This window comes from Jaculus jaculus, chromosome 9 (assembly GCF_020740685.1).
Source record: "Jaculus jaculus isolate mJacJac1 chromosome 9, mJacJac1.mat.Y.cur, whole genome shotgun sequence".
NCBI classification, from domain to species: domain Eukaryota; kingdom Metazoa; phylum Chordata; class Mammalia; order Rodentia; family Dipodidae; genus Jaculus; species Jaculus jaculus.
In genome coordinates, this window is record NC_059110.1 from 60,698,305 (window position 1) to 60,714,205 (window position 15,901).

At 43.2% G+C, this 15,901-nt stretch overlaps 1 pseudogene; it reads right to left on the reverse strand.

Moving 5' to 3' along the window:
- Window positions 1-6,880: 6,880 nt before the first annotated feature.
- Window positions 6,881-15,543, reverse strand: LOC101610839 (annotated as a pseudogene).
- Between the last annotated feature and the right edge of the window lie 358 nt (window positions 15,544-15,901).

Below are 15,901 nucleotides of genomic sequence, written 5' to 3' on the forward strand. Positions count from 1 at the left end.
CTTCCTTTCCAAATTGTATCCCTTTTATTTCCTTTTTTTTCTATCTACTCTGGGTTTGGTTGCTGTGATCTGCTTCTTGTAGGCATTTATGTTTGGTTATTTGTTTCTTCTCTGTGGAGAATTTCCTGGAGTACTTTCTGTAGTTATGGTTTTGTGTTCATATAATTTTAAAGCTGAGCTTTGTCATGGAATGTTTTCCTTTCACCATCTATTATATGGGAGACTTTTGCCGGGTAGAGTAGTTTGGGTTGGAAGCCATAGTTTCTTAGAGTTTGGAGAGTTTCATTCTAGGCCCTTCTAGCTTTCAGGGTTTCCATTGAGAAGTCTGAAGTAATTCTGATGGGGTTTCCTTTGAAAGTGGTGTGCTGCTTTTCCCTAGCTGCTTTTAGGATTTTTTCCTTGGTGTCAATGTTTAGAGTCTTAATGATAAAATGTCTTGGAGAGTTTCTCCATTGTTCTAGTTGGTTAGGAGTTCTGTTTGCTTCTTGAATCTTGACAGGCCTTTCTTTTAAGAGACGGGGGAAGTTTTCTTCAATTATTGTGTTAAATAAGTTCTCCATGCCTTTGGTCAGAAATTCTTCTCCTTCTGGTATTCCAATGATTTTGATATTAGGACATTTAAGTGTATCCCACAATTGTCTCATGTTCTGTTCACAGGAACTTTTGAACTTACTGAAATTTTTGGACTCTCAAACTGTTTCTTCCATCCTGTCTTCCAGATCAGAATTTCTATCTTCCACTTCGCTGACTCTATTCTTGAGAGCCTCTAGCGAGTTTTGGACTTGCTCAATTAAGTTTGCATTTTCTACTACTTTCCTATGTATCACTTCCATCGCTTTGTCCTGCTCCCTTTTTGTCTCATTTTCTGATTTTCCTGATGATTCTTGGAAATCATCCTTGCATTTCTTTATGTTTTCATTTAGTGTGGCCAGCTGATTTTTAAGGTCCTCTTTTTTTTTCACTCTCCCTCAACTCTCTTAGCTCTCTTTGAATTCCTTCCAGTGTCTTATCATATTGCTCTAGCTTAGTGATGGTAGCATCCACATGATTATCTATCCTTTGTAGCTTTCCTGTCAGTTCTAGCAGTAGGTTGGTCAGGGTTGCATTGTTCATTGCTTCCACTTGTTGTTCTGATCCTAAACAGTCTTCTATGTTTTGGTTAGATATAGTCCTTGTTGGACTACGTGATCTGTCTGGATTTTCTTGCATTTTATTTTTCACGTTATTTCTTTTGTGCTGTGGTCTACCCATGTCAGTGTATGGGCAGGTAGGTGGGTGGAGCAGTCTGGGATCTAGCTTAATGAGAATCCAAGGGAGCCTGGGGCAGTTGCAAGCAGCCTGGGTTTTTGCTCACTCTTGCCAAAGCTGCCTATCTATAGCCTGACAGGGGTGCCAAAGTTGCCTGAATTCTTATCCAGTAATGCACCTAAGTTGCCTGCCTTCAAGCTTGAGAGGGGACTGAGGTAGCAAGCCCTGAAGCTGCCCAAACTCTAGCTGGGTACACTGGGGCCTGTAAACAGTCTGTGCCCTCCCACCTCAGGGGAATGGGGGATGGGTGGTGATGTACAGGTAGGGGATGGCACCTGCACTGGCACTAGTGGCTCAGTGTGGACTTGTGTGGCTCTTGCTGTGGGACTGGGCCCACTGCATGTGCAATTGTAGTGGAGAGGCAGTTGATGTGTGTATGGGATCAGGACACAGCAGAGGCTGACTGGTGGCAAGTGATGTGAGCACAGCATCAGGGGATCTGGCAGCCACCTATTCACGGCAGGGGTGGCCCCCCACGGGCCTGCGAACCGAGCACCACATGGCTGGTCTACTTGCAGGATCAGAGAACAAGGGCGAGGTAGGAGGTCTCAGCTTCAGTGCAGTAGGCTGTCAGGCATGGCTGGTGGGTGCCTGATCAGAACACAGCCTTGTGGGGCACGGGTCATGCGGAGGGTTCGCGGGCGTGGCAGGCGGGTGGAGAGCACGGGGTGAGACCAGGCGTATGAGGTGAGTGGGGCACGCGGGGGGCGCAGGGCGCTCTGGGGCACCGGGTGCTCAGGGTGGGGCACGCGGGATGGCGCGGGGCACACTGGGGGTGTGGGGCACACAGGGGGGCACAGGGGAGCACAGGAGGTGCGGGGCTCTGCAGTGTGCACGTGGCTAGGGGTGCGGGGCACGCGTGGGGTGCGCGGGGGGTGGGGCGGGGCATACGGGGGGTGGGCGGGCGTGGGGCGCTGAGGCACGCTGGGGCGCGGGACACCACGGGGCGCGCAGGGCGCCTCGGGTCACACTGGGGGCATGGGGTGCGCAGAGGGGGCGGGGCGCGCAGGAGGCACGGCGCACACCAGTGTGCGGGATGCTCGGGATGCTGCGGGTTGCTCAGGTTGTGCGGGGCCTGGGGGGGCGGGGTGCGCAGGGGTGGCGCGCGTGGCGCACATGGGGTTGTGGGTGTTGCGTGGGGCGTGGGGCGCGTGAGGGGTCAGTAGGGCATATGGGATTGGGCTGCAGGGGTCGCTGGGCACCCGGGGCCACCGGGGCGCCTGGGGCTAGGTGCACGAGGGGCCGCCGGTGCGCCAGGTCACGCCGGAATGCGGTGGGGGGTCGCGGGGTTGTGGGTCGTCGGTGTGTGTTTCCCTGTTTTACTCCAATCTGTGCCCTCCCTCCTGCAAAAATTTCCTAATTGCCCTCTAATACTTGCCTTTTATTTTCTTTTGTTTCTGGAGTGCTGCTAGGCAGTTGCCATCTTGGTCGGAAGTTGGTTTTGAAGTTTTTTGTGCCTACTCTGAGTTTGGTTGTTGTGATCTGCTTCTTGTAGGCATTTGAGTTTGATTATTTGTTTCTTCTCTGTGGACAATTTCCTGAAATACTCTCTGTTAGTTTGGTTTTGTGTTCATGTAATTGTAAAGCTGAGTTTTGTCATGGAAAGTTTTTCTTACACCATCTATTTTGAGGGGTACTTTTGCTGGGTAGAGTAGTTTGGGTTGGAATCCATAGGTTCTTAAACTTTGAAGATTTCACTCCAGGCCCTTCTAACTTTCAGGGTTTCCATTGAGAAGTCTGAAGTAATCCTGAAGGGGTTACCTTTGAAATTGGTGTGCTGTTTTTCCCTAGCTGCTTTTAGGATTTTCTCTTTGGTGTCAATGTTTAGAGTCTTAATGATAATCTGTCTTGGAGAGTTTCTCCTTTGATCCAGTCTGTTTGGAGTTCTGTTGGCTTCTTGTATCTTGACTTTTCTTTTAAGAGACTGGGAAGTTCTCTTCAATTATTTTGTTAAATAAGTTCTCCATGCCTTTGGTCTGAAGTTCTTCTCCTCTGGTATTCCAATGATTCTGATATTAGGTGGTTTAAGTGTATCCCACAATTGTCTCATGTTCTGTTCACAGGAACTTTTGAACTTACTGAAATTTTTGAACTCTTGAACTGTTTCTTCCATCTTGTCCTCCAGATCAGTGTTTCTCTCCTCCACTTCACTAACTCTATTCTTGAGAGCCTATACAGATTTTTGGACTTGTTCAATTAAGTTTTCATTTTCTACTATGTTTCTATGTATAATTTCCATGCCTCTGTCATGCACCCTTTTCACATCATTTTCTGATTTTCTTGATGACTCTTGGAATTCATCCTTGCATTTCTTCATGTCTTCATTTAGTATGGCCAACTGGTTTTTAAGAACTTTTTTTTTTTCCCACTGTCCCTCAAGTGTCTTAACTCTCTTTGAATTCCTTCCAATCTCTTATCAATTTATTCTAACTTAGTGATGGTAGCATCTACACGATTATTGGTCCTTTGTTGCTTTCCTGCAAGTTCTACCAGTAGATTGTTCAGGGTTGCATTGTTCACAGATTCAATTTGATGCTTTGATCCTAATGACTCTTCTTTGTTTTCATTGGAAGTATTCATTGTAGGGCTAGTTGATCTAACTGGATTTTTTTTGCATTTGATTTTTTATGTTGTTTCTTTTGTGTTGAGGTCTGCCCATGTCAGTGTATGGGCAGGTAAGTGGGTGGATCAGCCTGGGCTCTAGCGCAATGGGAATCTGTGGCAGCCTGGGGCAGTTGCCAAGCAGCCTGTGCTTTGGCTCCCACTTGCCAGAGCCGCCTATCTACTGCCCAAGATGGGTGCCAAAGTTGCCTGAATTGTCAAGCAGTAATGCACCAAAGCTGTCTTTGTTCGAGCTTGGAGGGGGACTGAGGTACCAAGCCCTGAATCAGCCCAAACTCTGGCTAGGAACCATAAACAGTCTGTACTCCCCCACTATAGGAGAATGGGGGATGGCTGGTGTGGCAGACAAGTAGGGGGTGGTGCCTGAGCGGGTGCAAGCGAGAGACACATTGTGGGCTTCTGTTGCAGTTGCTGTGGGGCTGGGCTCTCTGAACGTGCAGTGGCAGGAGCAGTAATGTGGCCTTGATATCCAAGGCCTTGCAGTGCCTATCAATACCCATGCAAGACCCTCATAATAGGGGAAAAAGATAATGATATCAAATTAAAAGAGAGACTAATGGAGAGAGGAAGAGGGTATGAGAAAGAGCAGGGTTATGAAGGTAAAAGTTAGGGTGGGGAGGATAGAGGAGGGAAATGTCATGGTTTTTTACTGTAAGTAGCATGTACATTTCTTTTTATTCCTGAGTCATATTCTATTGTATAGACACAATTCACTTCATTATAGTTGGATATGTAGGTTGTTTCCTCTTTGGATCATTATCAATAATGCTCTATGAACATTTGTACACATTCTTTGAATGGACAAATTTCATTACTCAAGTACCTATCAGTAATGCTTCAGAGTTCTGATGTCTTTTGAGTCCACACTGACATGCTATTTCTTGAGACAGGGTTTCATATAGTCCAGGCTAATCTTGAAATTGCTAAGTAGCCAAGGATAATCTTGACCTGATCCTCCTGCCTCCAGTTCCATGTGCTGGAATTTCAGGAATGCATCACCATGCTTGGCTTCAGAGTTCTGATGTCTTTTGAGTCTATGCTGACATACTATTTCTTGAGACAGGGTCTCATATAGGCCAGGCTAGTCTTGAACTTGATAAGTAGCCAAGGATAATCTTGATCCTCCTGCCTCCAGCTGAAAGTGCTGGAATTTCAGCGATGCACCACCATGCTTGGCTTAAACAGTGCTGGAGATTAGACTGAAGGCTTTGTGAATGCTAGACTAACATTCTACAACTGAAGGAAGTCCTCTGCCTTTATCTTTATCTTTTTGTTTTCATTCTAGAGGGCATAAGGTAGTTGTATCTCACTGTAGGTTTGATTTTCACTTTCATGTACCTATTGGCCTTTTGTAGAGAACTATCAATTCAAATCTGTCCATGTTTAAAAATGTGGCTTGGCCGGGCATGGTGGCACATGCCTTTAATCCCAGCACTCGTGAGGTAGAGGTAGGAGGATCGCCGTGAGTTCGAGGCCACCCTGAGACTACATAGTGAATTCCAGGTCAGCCTGAGCTAGTGTGAAACCCTATCTCAAAAACAAAAACAAAAACAAAAACAAAAAAAAAAAGTGTGGCTTGTCTTTTTCCTGTTGAATTAGGAAAATTTTATATATTCTAGTTATACATTCCACTTTATAAAAATTTTGAATCTATAGATTGTTTGGAGATATGGTATTTGTTTGGCTTTGACCATATCCTTAGAAATGCAAAAGTTCATCATGTCCAGTTTATCTATTTTCTCCCTCTTTTTCCTTGATTATGGGTTTGTTGTTAGTTTCAATTGCATAATCCAGACTCATATTTATGTTTATGTGTTGTTCTTACAATCTAAATTGTAGAGCTACTACTTTATTTTAGACTGTCCAATGTGGTGTGAGCTTCATTTGTTTCTGGATATTCATGTTTTCAAACACCATTTGATGAAAAATGTACTTTACTGTATTGTCTTAGCACATTTTCTAAAAATCAAGCATAAATATGAGCATCATTTCTGATCGATTCTCTCATTTTTATTCTTTTTGATGTTGTTGAAAATGGACTTTCTAATCATTTTGATTCATTCTTTATACTTTACAGGATTTCTGTGTATTCGTCCTGTATGTGCAGCTTTGTTAAATCCATTATTTCCAGTGCTCTGTTTGGTCCTATTTTGTGCATGGATTATTTTTTATACAGACTCGTTTAGATTTCTATGCAAATAGAATTTAACTTTAGAGTCTAGATATTTCTTCTTTTCTTCCCTAATTGTCCTGGCTTGACACTGCAGTACAAGTGCACTCACTGTAGCATATGAATACAATCTTGTCCTGTTTCTGATATTTGGGAGAGATCATTCACTCTTTTGCCATTTAGCATGATCAAGATTTGGGTTTTAATAGATATTTACAAGGATAAAGGTATTCTTCTCCTCCAGTTCATTGAATGTTGCTGTTTTAATCATGAAATGGTAATGGGTTTTGTCAGACATTTTACAGGTTGTATCTTAATGGCATCAGATGCTTTTTCCAGGCACATGACAGAAAATGATAAAAAAAAAAAATGATGTTACTAAATAAGTTATAACTCTATAGCGTTTAGAAGATGCAATCTAAAGCCATCTTGAAAACTCCAAAAATAAAACTGCAAGAGGCTTCTCTCAGCCAAAACAGTATACCTGCATTTTTTGATTATAAGAAAATATGTTCTTGTAAGAAAAAAAGAGGTACAATAAATTAACAAGCAGTGTCATCAATGTTGCTTTTACATACATATGAAAAATACATGGTATAATTATTAAAGTTCTCTGGTAATGACTGACATCTAAAATACTTATTAAAATGGAGACTATCTTGAAAATACTGTTGGCTTTTTCAAATATGTACACTTGAGACTTTATAAAATTGATATCAGCAAGCATGCTTGTCATACACATGCTGAGGGCTACATTGACGGGAAAGACAAAATAATAATTTAATTTCTATTATTTGTGCTTTGGGTAGTAAATATAATGCCTTCTTCTTTAATCCTCTTCAGTATTGGCCTATAGATTTCCTTTGTAAAAGGCCCCATCAGGCCTTTGGCTTCAATTTCACCATCAAGCAGCATTTTGGCCGACATGGCTGTGGGTAACCCCACTGTTTTGGTCATTGCTGGAAAGCCATTGAAGTCTCCATAGACCACAAGAGCAATGGTTTTATTTTCTAAATGTCCAGAAGGATGTCTGATTCCAAAGCTATCTCTCATCACAGTCATATCTTTTTCTTGAGGGCCACAGGAGAATTTTGAAGACAAATGCTTGGAAAGGGTATCCACAATAGACTCTGCCTGAGGAACTTGTTCATGCCCAAGTAAGCCCAACTAACTGTTCAGCAGCCTCTAGCTGGGTATTGTCTCCTCCCAGTTAGGTGAGGACAAAATTCCAACTAGATCACAGAGAAGCTGTTTTCAGGTGAAAGGGTTGACCTCAGATCTAAGGGCAGGATATGTTTCTCTATTGATAAGTCCCAACTTTATAAATCCATTCAAAGATTTGGAATATCCCTTATATCTCAGTGTCTCCCATAGTTAATGTGTGAGCAGACTGATTACCATAAATCTCAGCATATCTGGCATTGTCTCTGAATAGCCTTCCAAGTTAAGTCCTGGGAAATAATCCATGGAAGTAACTACATCAAGAAAGGAGACTCATCCCTCCATGTTTACAACCTTTCCATAGAACAGGTAGGTGGCCAGCTGCATGGTGTTCATCAGAACTCCCAGTGGGCTCCAGCTGAACTTATATCTTAAATGATTGACTGAATGTTCTGGGGCTGGGAGCCCACCACAGTAAGAGACATAAGATTCAACCATGGCTCCCGTTTCTTTTGCCTTGTTGATTGTGTCCATTGCCAACATGTGATCAAGACAACGGTCCAACCCCAATTCACCAATGAGTGTAATGCCAGCATCTTCCACACTGTTTTCAGGTTCCTTCAGGGCTAGTGTGATGTAGCTTGCAGTAACCATGTTAACTTTGTTGGTAATACATGCCTTGGCCACAACAGGATGTAACACATAAGGAAATAGGCTGATGACAAGGTCCTGTGATGCCACCAAAGATCCCATCCTCTCTTCTTGTTTACCAACAGTCATGCTAACAGGATTGACATTATATTTTCTGCTTAATGTTCAAGTTGATTTGCCATATCAGAGCCTACTGTTATTTCTATATTGCTGCCTCTTGACAGATATTCTAAAACAGGTCCAGATACATAACCAGAACCAAGAACTAACACCTTCTTCTTGGTAGTCGTTACAAGTGACTGAACATGTTCTCTGCTTTCATGGAGTTTCTGGATGTATTTATATTTATCAGTCAATATACAATTGGATGTAATCACTGTGTCTCTTACCACTGGAGAAAAGTTCTGACTTTCAAGAGGCTGTGAAGCATCTGATGATAATACTTCTTCAACATAGGGGTAAAGCATGTCTCCAAAGTTCTCTGTAGCTTCAACTGGAAACTGTGCTGACAGATTGTCAATGGAGCCCATCCCAGAGCCTTCGATGCTGTCATGAATAATGTTCTGGTCTGCATCATACATACAAAAGGGATGCTTTATGGTGGTACACTTGGTCATAAAGTCTATATACCCTCCTGTGTTATCTGAAATGTCACATATTGCCACAAGTTTGTGTAGTAATTCAGGGCAGCCTTCAACAGGAGCAATGGAGGACTTTATTAGAGCCAGGAGACTTTGAGGATCATGGCAAGTTAGAAGGAGAGTGGTGTTTTGTTCCCAGTAGATTCCATTAATTTAACAAGTTGTATAGGGTGCAATAGATTCGTGGGGAAGCTCCACGATGGTAGTGGAAAACAATGGCATGATCAGAGGGTGGATGTGAGTCCTCGCCAACATCAGGTGGACAACAGCAACAGGAGAGTATGCCCAAAGATCATATTTCTTAATGGCTCTAGAGAATATTGAAACCTTAACATATAAAAAAAGATAAGAAAACAGTTATGAGGAAGAATGAAGATCACACCATGAAGGAAGCAAAAATAAAGCACATCCATTATACTACTGAGAAGATCCCATGTACAAAGCATAAATAGATGCCAGTGCTACAAAGATGAACACCACCAAGCCAAGATATAGGAATTTGTAGTAATTTAAGAAATGTAAGTCCAGAGTACTAGATTATCTATAGAATGTAGTAGTATGTCCATATTCAGATGTTGAATCAGTTATTTACTCATTGTTTGACAAAATATACAACCAGAAGCAGCTTAAGGAAGACAGGGTTTGTCTAGCTTTGGTTTTCAGTTTTAAGGGAAAGTCCATCATAGTAGCAAAAACAGGGCAGGATCAAGAAGCTGGCTCATTTTGTCACATCCACAGGGAGGAATTAGAAAGCAATGAATACTGTTTGCTTAGCTACTTGCATAGCTAGCTCTCTCTCTTTATATAGTCTAAGAACCCAGCCCATGGGATGGTATAGCATACAGTTAGAGTAGATCAACCTAGCTCAATTAAGTTAATCTGGAATATCTCTCAGAGATATGTCAAGAGATTTGTTTCCATGGTGATTCTAAACCTTTTAAAGTTTCAACTATCACAGATGTTGCAAGACTTAGTAGAGAACATAGTGATTGAAAGGCTTTTCAGAGGTGAATACTTCATTAAGAGGAGGTGGAAACATAGTTACTCTCTGTAGAAAGGCTCATGTGAGCCCAGGCACCATCAGTACTCAGGTAGTAGACCCTGGAAAATAAGACATGGAGTTATTGGTCAGGAATTGCAAGATCACAAGGCATCTGAAATGGGGGAAAAGAAGAATATGACTGCAATTCATTGAACTCTGCATCCCAGCAAAAGTAAACAAAGCACAATTCAGTAGATGGTGGTAATCTTTGAAAACATTTCAGCACATAAGTAATATCATTTCTGCCAACAGCATTCTGATGAAAGTGGAAGTTAAAGTGCATTGAGAAATATTAAGGATTTGTTAATATAACATGTATCCTTCCTGGGGTGGTAAAAAAATAAAATCAGCCTGAGGTGTAATAAAAATGGGTTGCCTTCTGCCCCAGAGTCAGGAAGAAAGCCCAGCCAGTTAATAGGTTTCATTTAGGCCCCTTTGTCTATTATGATGGTGGTGGTGTGGTAGCTCTTGGGAAGTTTTATGACTGACTGATACAGAGGCATGTAATTTAAGCTTACTCAGAGTTATCTGGCTTGAGGGAGTTGATGAAATATTTAAACTGACAAGGTAGGGATTAACTATTAAAGAGTGATAGAAAAGTCAGTCAAGTGTCTTGCCTGAGAGGCAGCCAGGAACTCAAGCTTGTGGAGAGAGAAATATCAGGGAAGACCCCAGAAAACATTCCTTATGGCATCTAACCTTCTAGTGCTAATCAGAGGGGTTAAGACAACCCAGTCCTGAGGGTACTATTGCAACACTACAGAACAGTAGGCAGGTCCTCTCTGCTTGGACACAGTGGATTGAAAGTTACCTTCTAAGTGCCCTCTTCTTAAGATGCAGCTGATAGAAAATCAGGATGGAATTTCTATATTGCCATGGCATGTTACACAACAATATTACGTTATGCTTAACACAGGGCTGTAGGTATATCTCTGATCTGTCCCAGCCATGCTGCTTAGAAGAGGGCTACCTGGGACTTCTTCAATTTCTCTGCTGTCTCACTAATGGTTTACTACAGCTGCTGTTCTGGCTAAGCATTGCAGAAACTTTATTTCTGTTTCTTTTTTTTTTTAATTTGGCTATTTGTCTTCATTTTTATGTTTTACTTTTGTTTGTTTAAATGTGAGTGAACTTCCTTTCTCCAACAAGGAGACCAAGCTTCCAGTTCAGTTGTTCCCTCTACTAGAAAGACCAGTAAGTAAGTGTGGTCATGGACTTCATATTTTTGATAAGACTTTCATAGACATGGAGCATATAAGTAAATACTGGATATGTTTTGTTGAACATTATGTTATAGTACCTAAAAGAGTACATGTAACAAAGAAATGATCCCATTATATTTACTGAAAAAGAATCAATAATAAAATGAATAAAAAGTATTGGAATGAACACAAGTTCTAGATAGTTCTCTGGCCACTTCCCAGATTTATTTAGGATCTTGGTTGAGAGTCATTGAAACTTTAGGTATTTCTATGTGTACATAGTAATGTTCATGGATAGGTGTTCAGAATTTGGAATATATTTGTCAATATGAGAACAAAATGCAGACCAACTGTTACCTAAAAAGAAGAAGCAGTGACAGAAAACAGATGAAGATACCCAATCCAGTGATTAAGCAAATGGTGAAGAAAAGAAAATCAAAACCTGACTTTGCTGTAGAAGGCAGCCTGACTCCATGTGTGGAAGACTGCAGCAGATGCTGAGATATTTTGCCAACACAAAATTGCAAGTTGAAAATATCAAAAGTTGGTAAATTTGGGTAAGTGGTGGTAACAATGGCCATAGCAGCAACAACATACCTACTGGCAAAGGAAACTTGTACCATACTAGGAAAAAGTAAAATCATATAAAATATATATTTGTGATCATTTAAGCATCATCACTGGGGACTTTGTGGTGGATTTGAGTAAATCAAATAGGGGTTCAGGCCAACATAGTGTGATTTATGTGAATTATTAAATGATCTTTAGAATTTATCACAATTATGGCCTTAGAGTATTTGGATTCTGTACGGTGGTGGTTTGATTCATGTGTCCCCCATAAACTTAGATGTTCTGAATGCTAGGTTCCCAGATGATGGAAATTTGGGAATTAATGCCTCTTGGAGGGAGTGTATTGTTGGGGGCGGGCTTATGGGCTTTATAGCCAGTTTCCCCATACCAGTGTTTGGCACACTCTCCTGTTGCTATGGTCCACCTTATGTTGGCCAGGGGGTGATGTCCACCCTCTGCTCATGTCATCGTCTTCCCCTGCCATCATGGAGCTTCCCCTCGAGCCTGTAAGCCAAAATAAAACTCTTTTTCCCAGAAGCTCCTCTTGGTTGGGTGATTTCTAACAGCAATGTGAACCGGACTGTAACAGTAAAGTGGTACCGAGGAATGGGATTGCTGCTAGACACCTGACTGTGTGGCTTTGGCCTTTTGCATCTGATTTTCAAGAGGAAAGTGGAAAGAGTTGAAACCTTGGCCTAAGAGATGCCTTGCAGTGCTGTAAGTACAGCTTGATGAACTATTATGGTCAGAGCTACAAGACCTGAATGCAGTAAGAACTATAGACTGTGAGGTTTGGCTTATGAGGGTGAGGAAGAGCTTTGCTTGGACTGGGCTAGCAGTTTGTGTGAGAAGCTTGCTCTTATGCCCATGTCCTGAGAAGTTGTGCAGGGATGCTTTGTGTAGAAATGAACTGGTGTGTGCAGAGGGAGATGGCACAGAAAGAAAAATCTTTGGGTGAACTGTTGCCCATTCAGCTGCAATTGTGAGATTACAACCTATGAGACTGGGCTAGCTGACCTGTGCTGGGGTAACAGGAAGAATGTAGACTCCTGAAGGAGCCTGAGTGCTCAAGGAGTGTCCTGTTCTTCAAAGTCTGCTTTATTCCCCCCTGGATTAACAAATTGGCACCCTACCTGGTATTGTGGAGTATAAGAAATGCTGGAAAGAGGGTCATTGAGTTTGCAATGCGGTCTTATGTTTTGGAAATGGCCATGGGCAGTGTGAAGCAGGTTTGCTGGTTGCCTGCATAGAGACCCCATGGGGCCATGAGGATGAACTGTGGCTTGCAGTGGAGACCCAGTGGAAATGCCGGGACCATGAGATGGCTGCCAAGGAGAGCTGACGGCCCTGATGAAGTTTTCCAGGACTTTGAGTAGCCTAGCTGGAGGGGTGGAATTGGAATGCCAGAGACTCGTTGCTGGTTAGAATTATTGGGTTTGAAGATTTGTCACTGGTTTGAGTTGCTGGACTTGAAGCTACAGAGTTTGATGTTTTCCCTGGTTGTTTTAAATCTTGTATTAGTTGAATGTTTCTTTGCTATGCCCAGTGGCATCTGTTGCAGTGTGAATATTTATTCTGTGCCATTATGAGTTTTTTGAGGTTATTTTTTGGTATTATGGCTCAGTTAAAAGATCTTGGACTATGGGGATGTATGAACATCATTGGAATTAATAAAAACTACGGGGACTTTTAAAGTCAGACTCAATGCATTGTATTTTACATCATGTATGGATATCAGTTTATGGGGCCAGGGGTGGAATGCGGCGGTTTGATTCAGGTGTCCCCCATAAACCTAGTTGTTCTGAATGCTAGGCTCCCAGCTGATGGAGATTTGGGAATTAACACCTCCTGGAGGGAGTGTATTGTTGGGGGCGGGCTTATGGGCTTTATAGCCAGTTTCCCCATGCCAGTGTTTGGCACACCCTCCTGTTGGCTGTGGTTCACCTTATGTTGGCCAGAGGATGATGTCCACCCTCTGCTCATGCCATCGTTTTCCCCTGCCATTCTGGAGCTTCCCCTCGAGCCTGTAAGCCAAAATAAACCTCTTTTTCCCAGAAGCTCCTCTTGGTTGGGTGATTTCTAAGAGCAATGTGAACCGGACTGCAATGTGTACACAGTGACTAAAGGCAACCAGCTTCTCAATTTCCCTAGAATCCTCTAACTATTATAAGTTCAATTTCCATTCAGTTGAACTTGACCTCAATGAGGGTAAGAAGTATGCAAATCCTCATATGGGGGGAGCCCCTCGGCCCGCATGGCCAAGGCCTATGGGGAGAGTACCCCTGGCCAAGCCCTAAAGATGGCGCCTGATGGAAGTTCAGTGCTTGGGACAAACAAGTCCATATTTGGAGGAGTTTGCCATCTCTGCCGCTCATTGGTTTCTGATGCTCGTCTGGAGGGGTTGCGTGGCCTGGAGTGATTGGGTGGAGTGAGTGCGTGAGTGAATGCACTTATCAGGAATCCCCGCCCGAGGCTCGGGGGAGATGAAGCTTGAAGTTGCCTGAATAAACTGCTGTAAGAAGAACTGGTGGTTGTGTCTTCCTTGCTGGTCGAGGAGGACGCGACAAGTGGTGGCCAGTACGGGGAACCCGACTCCCCCACCGAAGAGTTCAGAACTTACAACAGTCAGGGTTGCGTGCAGGGTAAGTCCCCAGGTAAGTTGGGCTTACAACCCCAGGGTTTGGGGAAGGTCCTCAGGAAAATTAGAGGCTATTTAGGACACCAGGAAGCAGGCACTAGAAACGACCCCAGGGTTTGGGGAAGGTCCTCAGGAAAATTAGAGGCTATTTAGGACGCCAGGAAGCAGGCGCTAGAAAGGTAAAATTGAAACTATGGGTGCGTCATCATCGCATCCAATTTATTCAGCGTTGCAGGAACTGCTCAAATTAGAGGGGTTGGAATTAAGTAGAGCCACCCTGCAACATTTCTTGAAGGAATGTGATACAGCAGCCCCCTGGTTTGCTGTGTCGGGAAACTTGACAGTGACCAGTTGGGAAAAACTAGGAAGAGATTTAGATTTTGCTAGAGAACATGGAACATTTATAAATTGGATTCGTCCATATTTAAAAATCCCTAATTATGTCTTAAAGCCACTATTCAAAATATTAGAGGGAGATACAGCTTTAAATTCACCTAGAATCTTGACAGAAGATGCCAGAAAAGCTATTAATGTTGTTAATGAAGAGATTTCTACTGCCCAATTACATAGAGTAATAGAAGGAACACCTGTAGATCTTTGCATCTTGCAAACAGTAGAACAGCCCACAGGTGTATTATGGCAGCAAGGTCGTCTGTTGTGGATACATCCTAAAAGCTCTCCTGGAAAAACAGTGGAGCATATCCCCATGGCTGTGGCTGCTCTTGCTATTGAAGGACTCCGCTAGTGTCTACAACATTTTGAGTTCATGCCACAGACTCTTATTGTGCCTTATGACAGTTATCAAGTCAGAGTCTTAACTGCAACTATAGATGCTTGGGCCATTTTAAGTTGTTGCTTTGATGGAAAAATAATCATTATCCTAAACATCCTCTTATGACCTTTTTGAAATTGCATCCGGTTTTGTTCTATAAAGTGACAAAAACCCAGCCTATCAAGTGTTACAATTATAGTTTATTAAAATCTCCCCTCATTTGGTATCAATCCCAGAGGGTTACTTCCATTACAATTATAGCAGATGGATGTTACACATCAACTAATCTCCAGGCTCTTATCCTCCCAATTGCAGGGAAGCTGGTCTCAAGGTTTTTCTACTCGAGTGGATCTTTCTCTGGCTACTGGGCTGACGACATGTATCTCCGCTGCAGTGAATCATCTAAAGGAGTGGGCAGGCATAGGAGCCCTGGGGGGAATGCTGATATTAGTTTGCGTGGTGTGCGTGTGGTGTGTTTGTCGCCTCAAAAGGGCACAGGCCCACACCTCTGCCATGACAGCTCAGGCCTTTGCTGCGATAGAAGAAGGACAGTCTCCCCAGATTTGGCTTGCTGCCCTTAAATAGTGGCTTCCTAAGTATTCATCACACCCGGGATGCGAGGCAAAGCACTGCACAGGGGGTTGCCTACGAGCAGTTGGGCAACTCTCTGGGAGGCATGTTTGATTGCATGAAGGTTGTACTCATATTCCTTCCCCTGGGAAAAGGGTACTTGCACACCAGGGATCAGACCTCTACCTTCACCCATTGTGTATCAGCAGCGCATCTTAAAATAATAAATAAGGGGGAGCTGTGGGGAGCCCCTCGGCCTGCATGGCCAAGGCCTATGGGGAGAGTACCCCTGGCCAAGCCCTAAAGATGGAACCTGACGGAAGTTCAGTGCTTGGGACAAACAAGTCCATATTTGGAGGAGTTTGCCATCTGCCGCTCATTGGTTTCTGATGCTCGTCTGGAGGGGTTGCGTGGCCTGGAGTGATTGGGCGGAGTGAGTGCGCTTATAAGGAATCCCCGCCCGAGGCTCGGGGGAGATGAAGCTTGAAGTTGCCTAAATAAACTGCTGTAAGAAGAACTGGTGGTTGTGTCTTCCTTGCTGGTCGAGGTGGACG